We start from the raw sequence: 15165 nt of genomic DNA, 5'->3' as shown, positions 1-15165 counted from the left end.
TCTTTCTCAAGGGCCACTGTCAAAGAAGCCTTGTAAAAAGAAAAGCCACCACATGCAGTCATGGTGGTGGCGAGGACCTTGGACTGCAAAGTGACATTCGTTTCAGACATTTGGCCAGGCAATGTTTTGGACGACTGAGAGCTCAGCTTGTTATCTCTGGTCAAGGCCCATTTCCAGCCCATTCAATTGTTTATAAGATTTATCTATGCTCATTTATTTATCTAATTACTAGTTTATTTTCTCTATTTCCTGCGTCAAACTAGCGTGTGAGGTATGAAGGAACAAACCTTCCTTCCTTCCCCTGAAAACACTAGGCAGGAAATGAGTTTTGGCAGGCGGCCCTCCCTCCCTCCACCATGTACAGTCTCAGATAGCGTTTCTCTGGGCGGTGATTATTGATCAGATGATTGTGGAAGGTTATTCCTTATGGAAGTCAGACCTAATCAATAAGTCTGAACATACCCTATCCTGCTCAACTTAGCTTACAGGACTGTGCTGACTGTTCATCTACAATACACGACACCTGCTCAGAGTATCTCACTATCCCAACATCCACTAGTTGACCCTTGTGTCAATACGTTTGCCTGTTTCAGACCGTACAGTAGTTGTAAAATATGTGTGTGTATCAGTCTCTAATTTAGGCTGATGCTCAGACACACAGGGAAACACTACAGGAAAACCACATTGGCCCTCACAGAGTGTATGACTGATTCGGCAGGAGAAACGTCAGAGAGACACCAGAGGGCGAGAACAAGAGGGTCAGAGCCCTGTCCAACTACAGCCAGTCTACCTCTGCAGCGAAGCCCAACAGCGGCAGCAGCATTCAAACAGTAACGTCATCTGGGACCTTTCCAGTGTATCGTCGCATATCCCTCTTCTCTTAAATACGTAAAAATACATCCAGAAATCTGAGGACGGCTCTTTTGGAGTCCGCAAATAACCCCTTGCTGCAGAAACAGATGCAGACAGACCTATATGCAGTCATTTAAATGGAGAACTCAATGCACTGATGGGGATTTGGATCTATAGAAAACGGCAACGCAGTCAGCTAGGGGATAGCGTGTTGGTATGTGGAGGACTCGATGTCAAAGCCGAGGATCATTTTGTGATGTTGTCTGAGCGGGGGCACACGTACAAACTCTGGAGAGCACCAGTATAAACCAGCCCTGGATTGGTACCTCTATAGTTTGGGCCTTGCTCAAGGGTACAAAAGCAATGTTAGCTATGTTCCTCGCAGAACTTAAACCAGAAATCTTCTAGCCGTGAAATGGGTCAAGTTCCTACCTAAAGCTATCGGCTACTTTATGTACTGTATGCACCAGGGTTTTCCCATTTTAGTTTAGCAGCCATTCGAGAAATTTACCACACACATATGCATTGGGTGTGTAAACCCACTAGGGGCGTCCACCCACGGTGCTCAAAAAGTCACCACATTTAGATTATGGTAATTCCTCTTAACAAAACATGTCATTTTCAAACATTTTGCCAAAATGTAATTTGCGGGAAAAAGGTAAAACACCTTTCTAAATAGTGCATCTGACACAAGCGGTATTTGACAGAGATTCAAAGAGTGTGAATCTAAAGACACAACGACTAAGATGTGTTGCTAATACTGTATGACTAGGATGGTGCGTTTGACTTCTGGACAATGGAAGAAAGTTGATATGAATGTTTATTGTTATCAATTCCCCATTACATACAGTTGAAGTCGGAAGCTTTAACTTCCTGACTGATGTCTTGAGATGTTGCTTCAATATATCCACATCATTTCCCTTCCTCATGATGCCATCTATTTTGTGAATGCACCAGCCCCTCCTGCAGCAAAGCACCCCCACAAAGCCACCCCCGTGCTTCACCGTTGGGATGGTGTTCTTCGGCTTGCTAGCCTCCCCCTTTTCCTCCAAACATAACAATGGTCATTATGGCCAAACAGTAATATTTTTGTTTCATCAGACCAGAGGACATTACTCCAAAAAGTACCATCTCCATGTGTAGCTGCAAACCGTAGTCTGGCTTTATTTTATGGCGGTTTTGGAGCAGTGGCTTCTTCCTTACTGAGCGGCCTTTCAGCTTATGTCGATATAGGACTCGTTTTACCGTGGATATAGATACTTTTGTACCTGTTTCCTCCAGCATCACAAGGTCATTTGCTGTTGTTCTGGGATTCATTTGCACTTTTCGCACCAAAGTACGTTCATCTCTAGGAGACAGAACGCGTCACCTTTCTGAGCGGTATGACGGCTGCGTGGACCCATGGTGTTTATACTTGCATACTATTGTTTGTACAGATGAACGTGGTACCTTTAGGCATTTGGAAATTGCTCCCAAGGATGAACCAGACTTGTGGAGGTCTTGGCTGATTTCTTTTGATTTTCCCATGATGTCAAGCAAAGAGGCACTGAGTTTGAAGGTATGGCCTTGGAATACATCCACAGGTACACCTCCAATTGACTCAAATGATGTCAATTAGCCTATCAGAAGCTTCTAAAGCCATGACATCATTTGTATTACTAATTAGGCCTACAATAATTTACCGTTCTCATTCTTGGTGTGTAAATGTTGTTGAGAAACAAGTTTTGGTTTTATTTCATAACCATCATTTACGAGTTGTCCCTTTTTTCATTGTCTTTTGTTTGGAGTGCTCCATGTGAGCGATGAGCACGGTTCTTGTTAATGTTGAGGGAGCTCGCATGTCTGAGCAAGCATAGAATTAGCCTCCCTGGCCTGCTGCGTGCAAGTGCCCATTTGGGGATGTATGATTTCTGCCTGTCTTAGTCATCGCCTTCACCACTAATAAGCTCATCTTCTCAGTAATATTTTCTTCGCCTCACACAGTAAATCAACAAAGTCCGTTGTTTAAACATCCATTGCAAATGAGAGCCTAATAGTTCCTCACAAAAATCTCCCCCTCGATAATCACCAAGCCTCGGTGTGGAAGAGCAAAATATAATGATCTGATGATCCCATATATCCAGTGGAAACGTCATAAAATACTTAGCCTTTCCCTTGCGCAAAAACAGCTGTCTGTCCCGAGCTCACCGGTGCCTAAACTCTGAGTGCTGAATAGGCTAGTTGATACAATGTTGCACGTTAGGGCTGATCCAGTTGATTGATTTGATACAATGTCGCACTTCACAAGCAACAGCTCAAGTCAAGACAAATAGAAAGGAAGGCAGACAGGCTGAGAAGAGAAGTTCATGTTATTGAAAGAACCACAATTTTCATCAGTATATTTTCTACTGTTTTTATGTATTTTTACTTTGTTGACAATGTAAGTTATAGGTCAACAGCTGCATTGGCCATTTCGGAGTTCCATGCGCTCATTTAGGCTATTTAGCCGCCAATGATCACTGTGTCATATGGCAGAGGCCGGTCCTCTCGCATTAGTTGATTTTGACATTTTTATAATTATCCACGTGGCAACAATTTTGAGAACCGCAAACATTATTATTGAAATGAAACTGTTCCATCAAGATGCACATATGAAAATCAGAACTGACCAGCAGATTTGGTAGAAATTGTAGGATAAATTGTAGGCTTATGCTTCCTCACACTTTAAACCTATAAAGTCTTTACGAAATAATTGCCTCCACCTTTCTACGGTCAGATTTTCAAGCAAGGTAAGACATGCCTCATAATATGAAGCAAAACACTCAGGTTTCAAACAATGAAATATCTTTTCAAAATGCATACCACCTCCAGCTCACATTGTAAAGTGGTGGGTGATGTTAAGTGGTGGGTAGCCTTCCTACCGTTGTTTTTTCACCAGGTTAATTTGGCCAAAATGATATTTATCTGCTTAAATTTGTTTTATTACAGCCAAAAGCCGGCAATTACCGGCTAATGGAAACCCAGGTATGCACATGACAACCCAGAGGAGCAATATTGTGTGGGATGATAACCCTAACCACTAACCAGATGTAGAAAATGACACATTTCAGAACTAGCATGAGGCAGGATTCAAGAGAGATCATTTGAAAGATTTGAGTGGAGGGAAACGAGGGAAAAGTGGAGGGAAACAGGATAAAGAAAGGAGAGGGAAGGCCGGGCTAAAACCCTCCAGTTGACCTTTTATTCTGTCTCTGTTCAAACAAGCCTGACCTTCAGCTTCAATGGGCCCTCGGCGAATCAGAAGGCCTATCTGGGTCCACAGGCCTTCAGCTAACGTCTAACACACAATCTGCCTTTGTGACTTACTGTAGACACAGGCATCACCAAAAGTCATGTCAAAGACAAAACCATACGGGAAGACACTGGGGCTTGATCTAACTTTGAAGCCCATATGCTATAGGTTTGGGAGTTAGGCTACATTGTGTCGAAGAAAAGAAGTCGGGTGGGTGGGTGTGAGTCTATGATATTTTGGTAAGCTGATCCAGAGGGGGCTGTCCAACACACTTCTGTTAGAAGTTCAAACAAGAGGATGAAGCATGTCGAGAACCAGACCAGCAGAAAAACTGTTCAAGAGTCTGTCAGAGAACAGAGAGACAACAGGCCTGGGCTTTGTGTCATGCTACCTTGAATAATTCTTCATTAAGCGTCTATTGACGCACTCATGCATCAATCTAATTAACACAATACATCTGTCAGTTTAAGCTAGAGATATCTATTTCATCATATATATATTTTTTTTTTACATGGGCAGCATCTCAATCCACCACATTCGCCTATGTCGCCCTTCTGCATCTGAGGTGAAAAGTAGCAGAGATACAGCGCTGTTTGTCAGACCAGGAGACATCCCGAAAATCGGTCTCATCACAAAAACTGACTAATATGACCACTCTATGGAAAGATGAGACTCTCACTAACACAATGTTTTTGCTCAACGACCCCCACAAGCGTCACGGAACTTGTCTGAAGGTAACCTGTTACCGGTTTTAAAAAATGGATGGAAGTATGGAGGTAGTTTTGTGCCAACAAAAAAAGGGGTTAAATGTAAATGTTAAATGTAAAAAAAACTATATACAGTAGCAGTCATTAGTTTGGACACACCAACTCATTCAAGGGTTTTTCTTTATTTTTTACATTTTTTACATTGTAGAATAATAGAGAAGACATCAAAACTATGAAATAACACAACAAAAAGTGTTAAACAAATCAAAATATATTTTATATTTGAGATTCTTGAAAGTAGTCACCCTTTACCTTGATGACAGCTTTGCAAAATCTTAGCATTCTCTCAACCAGCTTCATGAGGTAGTCACCTGGAATGCATTTCAATTAACAGGTGTGCCTTGTTAAAAGTTCATTTGTGGAATTTCTTTCCTTCTTAATGCGTTTGAGCCAATCAGTTGTGTTGTGACAAGATAGGGATGGTATACAGACGATAGCCCTATTTGGTCCATATTATGGCAAGAACAGCTCAAATAAGCAAAGAGAAACGACAGTCCATCATTACTTTAAGACATAAAAAGGTCAGTCAATCTGGAAAACTTAAAAAACTTTGAACGTTTCTTCAATTGCAGTCACAAAAACCATCAAGCACTATAATGAAACTGGCTCTCATGAGGACTGCAACAGGAAAGGAAGACCCAGAGTTACCTCTGCTGCAGAGGACAAGTTCATTAGAGTTACCAGCCTCAGAAATTGCAGCCCAAATAAATGCTTCACAGAGTTCAAGTAACAGAACATCTTAACATCAACTGTTCAGAGGAGACTGCGTGAATCAGGTCTTCATGGTCGAATTGCTACAAAGAAACCCCTACTAAAGGACACCAATAAGAAGAGGAGACTTGCTTGGGCCAAGAAACACAGGCAATGGACATTAGACCGGTGGAAATCTGTCCATTGGTCTGATGAGTCCAAATTTGTGATTTTTGGGTGCTTTGTTGGTGACACCGTCTGTGATTTATTTAGTATTCAAGGCACACTTAACCAGCATGGTTACCAAAGCATTCTGCAGCAATACGCCATCCCATCTGGTTTGGGCTTAGTGGGACTATCATTTGTTTTTCAACTGGACAATGACCCAACACACCTCCAGGCTGTGTATGGACTAGTTGACCAAGAAGAAGAGTGATGGAGTGCTGCATCAAATGACATGGCCTTCACAATCACCTGACCTCAACCCAATTGAGATGGTTTGGGATGAGTTGGATCGCAGAGTGAAGGAAAAGCAGCCAACAAGTGCTCAGCATATGTGGGGACTCCTTCAAGACTGTTGGAAAAGCATTCCAGGTCAAGCTGGTTGAGAAAATGCCAAGAGTGTGGAAAGCTGTCATCAAGATAAAGGGTGGCTACTTTGAAGAATCTCAAATATAAAATATATTTTGATTTGTTTAACACTTTTTTGGTTACTACATGATTCCATGTGTTATTTCATAGTTTTGATGTCTTCACTATTATTCTACAATGTAGAAAATAGTAAAAATAAATACAAACCATTGAATGAGTAGGTGTGTCCAAACTTTTGAGTGGTACTGTATATATTTACTGAGCTTTCTTTTATCTCCTAGATATTGGACAGATACTTCAAAACCTTATTCTTTCTGATTAATTTTTTTGACTGTCTGTTTTGCCATTTATGAATGCGTTATTCAATGCGTTTCTATAGTGGTAACCAAATTCTAGAATATTTGTACATTTTTTAATATACAGTATCTACAGGGGTCCTAAAATTCCAAATCAAATAGCTAAATGATCCATGGTATGACCATCTTAAAACAATTTCATATGTTAGATTAGTAGAACCCCCTCCCCCAAAGGCTTAGACTTTAGAGGTTTTAACAGGCAAATCTGTGCCCAGCTGCCCACACAGGCCCAAAGTAATGCTTAAACTCTGCTAATTGAGTAAAGAGGGGCTTGTGAATGAGGGCTGTAAACCAACTATCCAAAACAAGCTTCCATAGCCGAATGGAGGAGGGGGGGGGGGGGGGGGGGGGGGGGGGCTTAGGGATGGGGGTTGGTGGACCAGGCTGGTTTTGTTTCATGGGAGAGAGCCCTGGTGGTGTGTGGGTGCTAGTAGGGTGGGTTGGTGGGTGGAGGGTAGAGGAGTTTGGGGGTGTAGCTGTAGTGCAGCTGGGGTCACATGTTGGCACTCTGACAGATGAGGATCTGGGGTTTCCACAGCTGTCCAGTAGCCCCCCCCCCCCCCCCCCTCCTTCTCCCCCACCCACGTATTCCCAGAAGCCCCGGCTGAGGCCGTGACAGAGGGGCCTTGAGTTCTGACTTCCTGTGGAGGCCAGGAAACAATTTTACACGGGGATTAGACGGCTTGGAGGGAGAGCAGACCAACAGAACCAACCCCCCCCCCCCCCCCCACCCCCACCACCCCCCCCCCCCCCCCCCCCCCCCCCCCCCCCCCACCCCACCCCACCCCCAACACTACACCCCCGTGGAAAGACCATGACACAGTCAGGGAGAGATGAAGCTAGGAGAAGAGACAAGACACTCCCATATGAACCTGCTGTTTCAGGTTTGTGTTTAATATTCAAATGTTTCCATTGATCTGTTGTGAGTAAGCAATCTATGGTCTGACGTGTAAGTCACCACTTCAGCGTTGTCCCGAGGAGGTTTTTGTGTTTGAGATGTCAGGAATTTGGTGAGAGAAGGAAAAATACCCTTGTGGTGCTTTGTTTACGGAAGTGGAAGGGAAGTGGAAAAGTCCTGCAGCTCAGACGGCATATATCTCCCTCTCCCTAAATCTCTCTCTCTTTCTTTCTTTTTCTCCCCCTCTTCACTCCGGTCTTTCCACTGTAGGCCTAACACCAGCACGCTAAGCAAAACCATCTGTTTGCCCCACATAAACGGGAAGCTAGCTAACAAAGAAAGAGAGAGAGGGAAGAGAGAGGCGGAAGTAGAAAGAGTAGGAGAGAGGGAGTGCCAGAGGGAGAGAGAGAGAGACTGAGGGAGATGGAAATTAATAATTATATTTTGGGTGAATACAAATATACACATGCCCCATTTACTGTACTTATGATAGACAATTTAACTGTACACAAATCTTATCAAATCAAAAATAAAATACAATTGTATTTGTCACATGCTCCATGCTACAGGTGTAAACCGTACAGTGAAACTTACTTACAAGCCCTTAACCAAAAATGCAGTTAAAGAAATAGAGCTAAGAAATATTTACTAAGTACAAAATAAATAAAAAAAATGTATAATAACAATACAGATGCTACATACAGGGGGACCAGTACCGAGTCAATGTGCGGGGGTACAGGTTAGTTGAAGTAATTCGTACATGTAGGTAGGGGTAAAGTGACTATGCATTGATAATAAACAGCGAGTAACAGCAGTGTAAAAACAAAGGGGGGGGGGGGGGGCAGTCAATGTAATAGTCTGGGTGGCCATTTGATTAATTGTTCAGCAGTCTTATGGCTTGGGGGGGTAGAAGATGTTTAGAAGCCTTTTGAACCTAGACTTGGCGCTCCGGTACTGCTTGCTGTGCGGTAGAAGAGAGAACAGTCTATGACCAGGGTGACTGGAGTCTGACAACTTTTCGGGCCTTCCTCTGACTGCAGGAAGCTTGGCCCCAGTGATGTACTGGGCCGTACGCACTACCCTCTGTAGCGCCTTATGGTCGGAGGCCGAGCAGTTGCCATACCAGGCGGTGATGCAACCGGTCAGGATGCTCTCGATTTTGCAGCTGTAGAACTTTTTGAGGATCTGGGGACCCATGCCAAATCTTTTCAGTCTTCTGAGGGGGAAACAGTGTTTCTTCACGACTGTCTTGGTGTGTTTGGACCATGATAGTTTGCTGGTGATGTGGACACCAAGGAACTTGAAACTCTCAACCCGCTCCACTACAGCCTGTCGATGTGAATGGGGGCATGTTCGGCCCTCCTTTTCCTGTAGTCCACAATCAGCTCCTTTGTCTTGCTCACGTTGAGGGAGAGGTTGTTGTCCTGGCAGCACACTGCCAAGTCTCTGACCTCCTCCCTATAGGCGGGCACTATGGTATTGAACGCTGAGCTGTAGTCAATGAACAGCATTCTCACATAGGTGTTCCTTTTGTCCTGGTGAGAAAGGGCAGTGTGGAGTGCGATTGAGATTTGCGTCATCTGTGGATCTGTTGGGGTGGTATGTGAATTGGAGTGGATCTAGGGTTTCCGAGATGATGATGTTGATGTGAGCTATGACCAGCCTTTCAAAGCACTTCATGGCTACCGACGTGAGTGCCAATGGGCGGTAATCATTTAGGCAGGCTACCTTCGCTTTTTTGGGCATAGGGACTATCTCTGTGCATTTGTGTGTCCGTGTGCAAATACTTGATATGTGTGTGTGTGTGTGTGTGTGTGTGTGTTGTCTCATGTGTCTGAGTAAGAGAAGGCTGACAAATAAAACAGTCTGACTGCTCAATATTCTAATTTATCCATGATTATCACCGCCACTGGGCTCTCTCTCGCTTTCTCTCTGCGTGGCCTAGTTTCAATCTCACGCTCCCGCACACTTTCACAATCCCTCAACAGGGAAGGAAATAAAGCATCTGACCAGATCCAGCTGACAAGGCATCCTCATTTCTGACCAGAGTGGACAAAATACATCTCTGTTATGCTTCATACTGATGGAAGACACATGAAGGCACCAACCTCCACAGAGGCCATATGAATAGAAAAAGTACCATGTCGTTATGTTGAGATCGTTACTTATCTGATGATTACGGCACAAGTTGTTTTGCCGAGATCAGAAGATCATTCTCTCATGATCATGATATAACAAAAAATGTTTTGTCGAGATCACGAGATAAACTCTATAAATAGAAGTGGACGTATTGATGCTAGATTGACAGTATGGCGGAGGAGAGCCCACGGTGGATCAGCGCATATGTTTTTATTGATTGCTACACTAAAGTATGGTACATTTCGTGCTATTATTATTTAATTTTTGTTTGGAGCAACAACGCAGCTAACTTGGCTAGTCTTATGAGGTGAAGTTTACACACACTCGTTTTTCAACCACTCCACAAATTTCTTGTTAATACAAACTATAGTTTTGGCAAGTCGGTTAGGACAATTCACTGTTTCACAATTCCAATGGGTCCGAAGTTTACATACACTAAGTTGACTGTGCCTTTAAACAGCTTGGAAAATTTCCGAAAATAATGTCATGGCTTTAGAAGCTTCTGATAGGCTAATTGACATAATTTGAGGCAATTGGAGGTGTACCTGTGGATTTATTTCAAGGCCTACCATCAAACTCAGTGCCTCTTTGCTTTACATCATGGGAAAATCAAAAATTGTAGACCTCCACAAGTCTGGTTCATCCTTGGGAGCAATTTCCAAACGCCTGAAGGTACCACGTTCATCTGTACAAACAATAGTATGCAAGTATAAACACCATGGGACCCCGCAGCTGTCATATCGCTCAGGAAGGAGACGCGTTCTGTCTCCTAGAGATGAACGTACTTTGGTGCGAAAAGTGCAAATCAATCCCAGAACAGTTACAGCAGCTCTGTCAGGAGGAATTGGCCAAAATTCACCAAACTTCTTGCGGGAAGCTTGTGGAAGGCTACTCGAAATGTTTGACCCAAGTTAAACAATTGAAAGGCAATGCTAACAAATACTAATTGAGTGTATGTAAACTTCTGACCCACTGGGAATGTGATGAAAGAAATAAAAGCTGAAAGAAATCATTCTCTCTACTATATTTCTGACATTTCACATTCTTAAAATAAAGTGGTGATCCTAACTGACCTAAGACAGGGAATTTTTACTAGGATTAAATGTCAGGAATTGTGAAAAACTGAGTTTAAATGTGTTTGGCTAAGGTGTATGTAAACTTCCGACTTCAACTGTAGGTAGTCTTGTTAGCTAGCTAGCTAGCTAGCTTGTTATCTATGCTGGTTGTTAGCTAGCATAACTGATATGTGTATAATTGTAAGGGACACTTCATGCTTTATGGATAATATTTACATTTACAGAGTGGGTGAGCTCCATTCTTGACAGGCTGATCAAATTCAATAGCAGTGGTCTAAGGCACTGCATCTCAGTGCTTGAGGCGTTACTACAGACACCCTGGTTCGAATCCAGGCTGTATCACAACTGGCCGTGATTGGGAGTCCCATAGGGCGGTGCACAATTGGCCCAGCATTGTCTGTATTTAGCCGGTGGAGGCCATCATTGTAAATAATACTTCTTTTTTTTAACCAACTTGCCTAGTTAAATAAAGGTAACAACAACAAAAAAAAGAGGCTGTCTGCAAGGAGCATTACATATGAAACATCTTACAAGCCAGCATTTTGATTTATCAGCCTCTGAGGCTGCTATTGAATCTGATCAGCCTGACAGGAATAGTGCCCACCCCTGGATCAGATATACATCTACCTATAAAGCACTTTGACAGCTAATCTGCCTGCAAGGAGCCTTGCCTATGAAACAGCCTACAAGGCACCAACCTTATTTCTAAGCCTCTGAGGCTGAAATTGAATCTGATCAGCCAGTCAGATTAGTTAGTCTAGCTAACAATAGCAGCTAACAAGACTACCTAGCTAACTAGCTAGCCAACAAGACTACCTAGCTAACTGGGAAACAGTGCAGCCTGTCAGGCATCGACGAGCGCATTGCGATCAACACAGTCACAGGGCTCCTTGATGAGGTGGTTGTCGTGAACAAATGAATGCGTGGTACTTTTGATTATCTCGTTAGGAGATAAATAAGTTGTGATCTCAACATAAGAAGGGATTCATTTTTTAAAGTCATATGTCCTCTCTGGATTAAATATATGAGGGATTGGGCTTTCAGAGTCTGACTTGAGTCTACCAGTCAGTCAGACTCACGGTGGCCAGAGTAGCTGACCTGATGAGTAATTGATTTTGGTCGAGATCAAATTAAAGCAACGAGACGTTAATTAAAGTTGTAAAAACACAGTGTCCTTGCTCTGAGGCTTGGAGGACCGTGGTCAGAGCCAGACTGCTGTTATGTTCAGACAGACATGCTTCAGAATACAAAGTACGCCCTCCTGAACATGGCTTGCATCCCAAATGGCACTTTATTCTTTATGTAGTGCACCGCTTTTGACAATGGCCCATAGGACTTTGTTGAAAAGTAGTGCACTACAGTGCCTTGCGAAAGTATTCGGCCCCCTTGAACTTTGCGACCTTTTGCCACATTTCAGGCTTCAAACATAAATATATAAAACTGTATTTTTTTGTGAAGAATCAACAACAAGTGGGACACAATCATGAAGTGGAACGACATTTATTGGATATTTCAAACTTTTTTAACAAATCAAAAACTGAAAAATTGGGCGTGCAAAATTATTCAGCCCCTTTACTTTCAGTGCAGCAAACTCTCTCCAGAAGTTCAGTGAGGATCTCTGAATGATCCAATGTTGACCTAAATGACTAATGATGATAAATACAATCCACCTGTGTGTAATCAAGTCTCCGTATAAATGCACCTGCACTGTGATAGTCTCAGAGGTCCGTTAAAAGCGCAGAGAGCATCATGAAGAACAAGGAACACAACAGGCAGGTCCGAGATACTGTTGTGAAGAAGTTTAAAGCCGGATTTGGATACAAAAAGATTTCCCAAGCTTTAAACATCCCAAGGAGCACTGTGCAAGCGATAATATTGAAATGGAAGGAGTATCAGACCACTGCAAATCTACCAAGACCTGGCCGTCCCTCTAAACTTTTAGCTCATACAAGGAGAAGACTGATCAGAGATGCAGCCAAGAGGCCCATGATCACTCTGGATGAACTGCAGAGATCTACAGCTGAGGTGGGAGACTCTGTCCATAGGACAACAATCAGTCGTATATTGCACAAATCTGGCCTTTATGGAAGAGTGGCAAGAAGAAAGCCATTTCTTAAAGATATCCATAAAAAGTGTCGTTTAAAGTTTGCCACAAGCCACCTGGGAGACACACCAAACATGTGGAAGAAGGTGCTCTGGTCAGATGAAACCAAAATTGAACTTTTTGGCAACAATGCAAAACGTTATGTTTGGCGTAAAAGCAACACAGCTGAACACACCATCCCCACTGTCAAACATGGTGGTGGCAGCATCATGGTTTGGGCCTGCTTTTCTTCAGCAAGGACAGGGAAGATGGTTAAAATTGATGGGAAGATGGATGGAGCCATTCTGGAAGAAAACCTGATGGAGTCTGCAAAAGACCTGAGACTGGGACGGAGATTTGTCTTCCAACAAGACAATGATCCAAAACATAAAGCAAAATCTACAATGGAATGGTTCAAAAATAAACATATCCAGGTGTTAGAATGGCCAAGTCAAAGTCCAGACCTGAATCCAATCGAGAATCTGTGGAAAGAACTGAAAACTGTTGTTCACAAATGCTCTCCATCCAACCTCACTGAGCTCGAGCTGTTTTGCAAGGAGGAATGGGAAAAAATGTCAGTCTCTCGATGTGCAAAACTGATAGACATACCCCAAGCGACTTACAGCTGTAATCGCAGCAAAAGGTGGCGCTACAAAGTATTAACTTAAGGGGGCTGAATAATTTTGCACGCCCAATTTTTCAGTTTTTGATTTGTTAAAAAAGTTTGAAATATCCAATAAATGTCGTTCCACTTCATGATTGTGTTGTTGTTGATTCTTCACAAAAAAATACAGTTTTATATCTTTATGTTTGAAGCCTGAAATGTGGCAAAAGGTCGCAAAGTTCAAGGGGGCCGAATACTTTCGCAAGGCACTGTATATAGGGAATACGGTGCCATTTGGGATATAGCCATGGTTGCCCGATCAAAGCCCTCTCATGCAGGGTTATGTTACATCAGTCGCTGAGTAACCAGCCCAGGAAATGACATGGGAGTTGAGATTTGTGATCCGAGGGGTCAAACGTCCAGATACGGCTAACTGGGGGCGTGAAAACAGCTTCATCGCACAACACACGCGGCTATGATGAGGTCAACCAGGAGGTCAACGTCTAGCTTTAAACCATGGCTCATATACAGAGGTGAAAGCTATGTAAGTTACCCAGACTTTATTAGACATCTGAACAAACACACGAGCAACTGTCATATAACACAGAGGCTTCTTAAACAAACACCGGTCTCTGGGGAAACCTTTAAATACAACACATACTGTAGGTAGGTAATGAGCAATCACAGACCACAGTCTCATTGTGGAATCTGTGGAGGGAGGGAAGAGGCCCATATTTCTCTCAAGTCCCCATCCTATCCTCCTCCCATCCCCCTCTCCGTCTCCAGTGTGCCTGGCTGGGCCTCTGTCTGAGCTGAGACGGAGGGGGCTGGTGGGAAAATGGGAATGTGGTGATTAAGAGTGGGCCTATATGACCTCCCAGCTCTAAAAATACACTGTTTACTCAAGACCACTGCCAAGGAATTCTGGACTAGGCAGAGGGGAGTGCATAAATGTGTTTTGGGGGGGAACCGGAGAGAGAGGACAGGAAGTGTGTCTGTGTGTGAGGGCATGTGTGTGTGTGTGAGGGCATGCGTGTGTGTTAGGGCATGTGTGCATGTGTGAGGGCGTGTGTGTGTGTGTGGGGGGGGGGGGGGGGCTTGCATGCGTGTATGTGACTTTGACAATGTGCGTGTGAAGGAAGGGATGTCTTGAAAGGAGGAAAACAATGCATTTCAGGAGCACTGACACACACACAGGCAATTACCACACAGATCACATCCAAGGACTTCTTGGAACACACAGGTACACACACAGATACACACACACACACACACACACACACACACACACACACACACATACACTTCCAAAGACCGTTGTAAACACTGTCTCTTTCAGTCTCTTCCAGCCATCATTGTCTGGCATCCCACACCAAGAGTCATGCTCTTGACAGAGAGAGTGTGTTTCATAGAATGGAGAATAAAGAGAGGGACAGAGAGAAAGAAACCGAGAGAGAGGGGGGAAAAAAGCTAGCGAGAGCTTCCCTCAGTGGTCCCACTGTGTTCTGCCTCCTGTGTGTCTCCTAGCCTCCCACTCCTCTGTCTGTCCCTGGCCTGCCAACGAGGGGCTCGGTTGAGGCGGGAGAGGGAAGGAGTTGGGAGAAAATAGAGATTATGTGAGACAGATATGGATGCATGGGAGCGAGAGGCTCCTGTCCTGTTTGAGGGGCAGGCAGTAGGTCACGAAGGCATTTCATAAAGGCACCAGCCAGACTGTATGGGTTGGGGATGTATGACAGGCCTCTGTTAGACATCATGGGCCTGACTGCTGCTGACACTGAGCTTGGCACCACATGCTGGGATGAGGGGGCGACTACGGTCTGTCTACTGACTGCCTA

At 43.8% G+C, this 15165-nt stretch overlaps 1 protein-coding gene across 2 annotated transcripts in view; it reads right to left on the bottom strand.

Moving 5' to 3' along the window:
• The window catches only part of LOC110538213 (unconventional myosin-X), a 55889-nt gene that overhangs the window by 26590 nt on the left and 14134 nt on the right, over window positions 1–15165 (bottom strand). The gene's annotated exons all lie outside the window — the stretch shown is intronic.

This window comes from Oncorhynchus mykiss, chromosome 12 (assembly GCF_013265735.2).
Source record: "Oncorhynchus mykiss isolate Arlee chromosome 12, USDA_OmykA_1.1, whole genome shotgun sequence".
Lineage (NCBI taxonomy): Eukaryota > Metazoa > Chordata > Actinopteri > Salmoniformes > Salmonidae > Oncorhynchus > Oncorhynchus mykiss.
The sequence above is the reverse complement of the archived record's forward strand: the minus strand, read 5'-3'. Positions and strand labels throughout refer to the sequence as shown.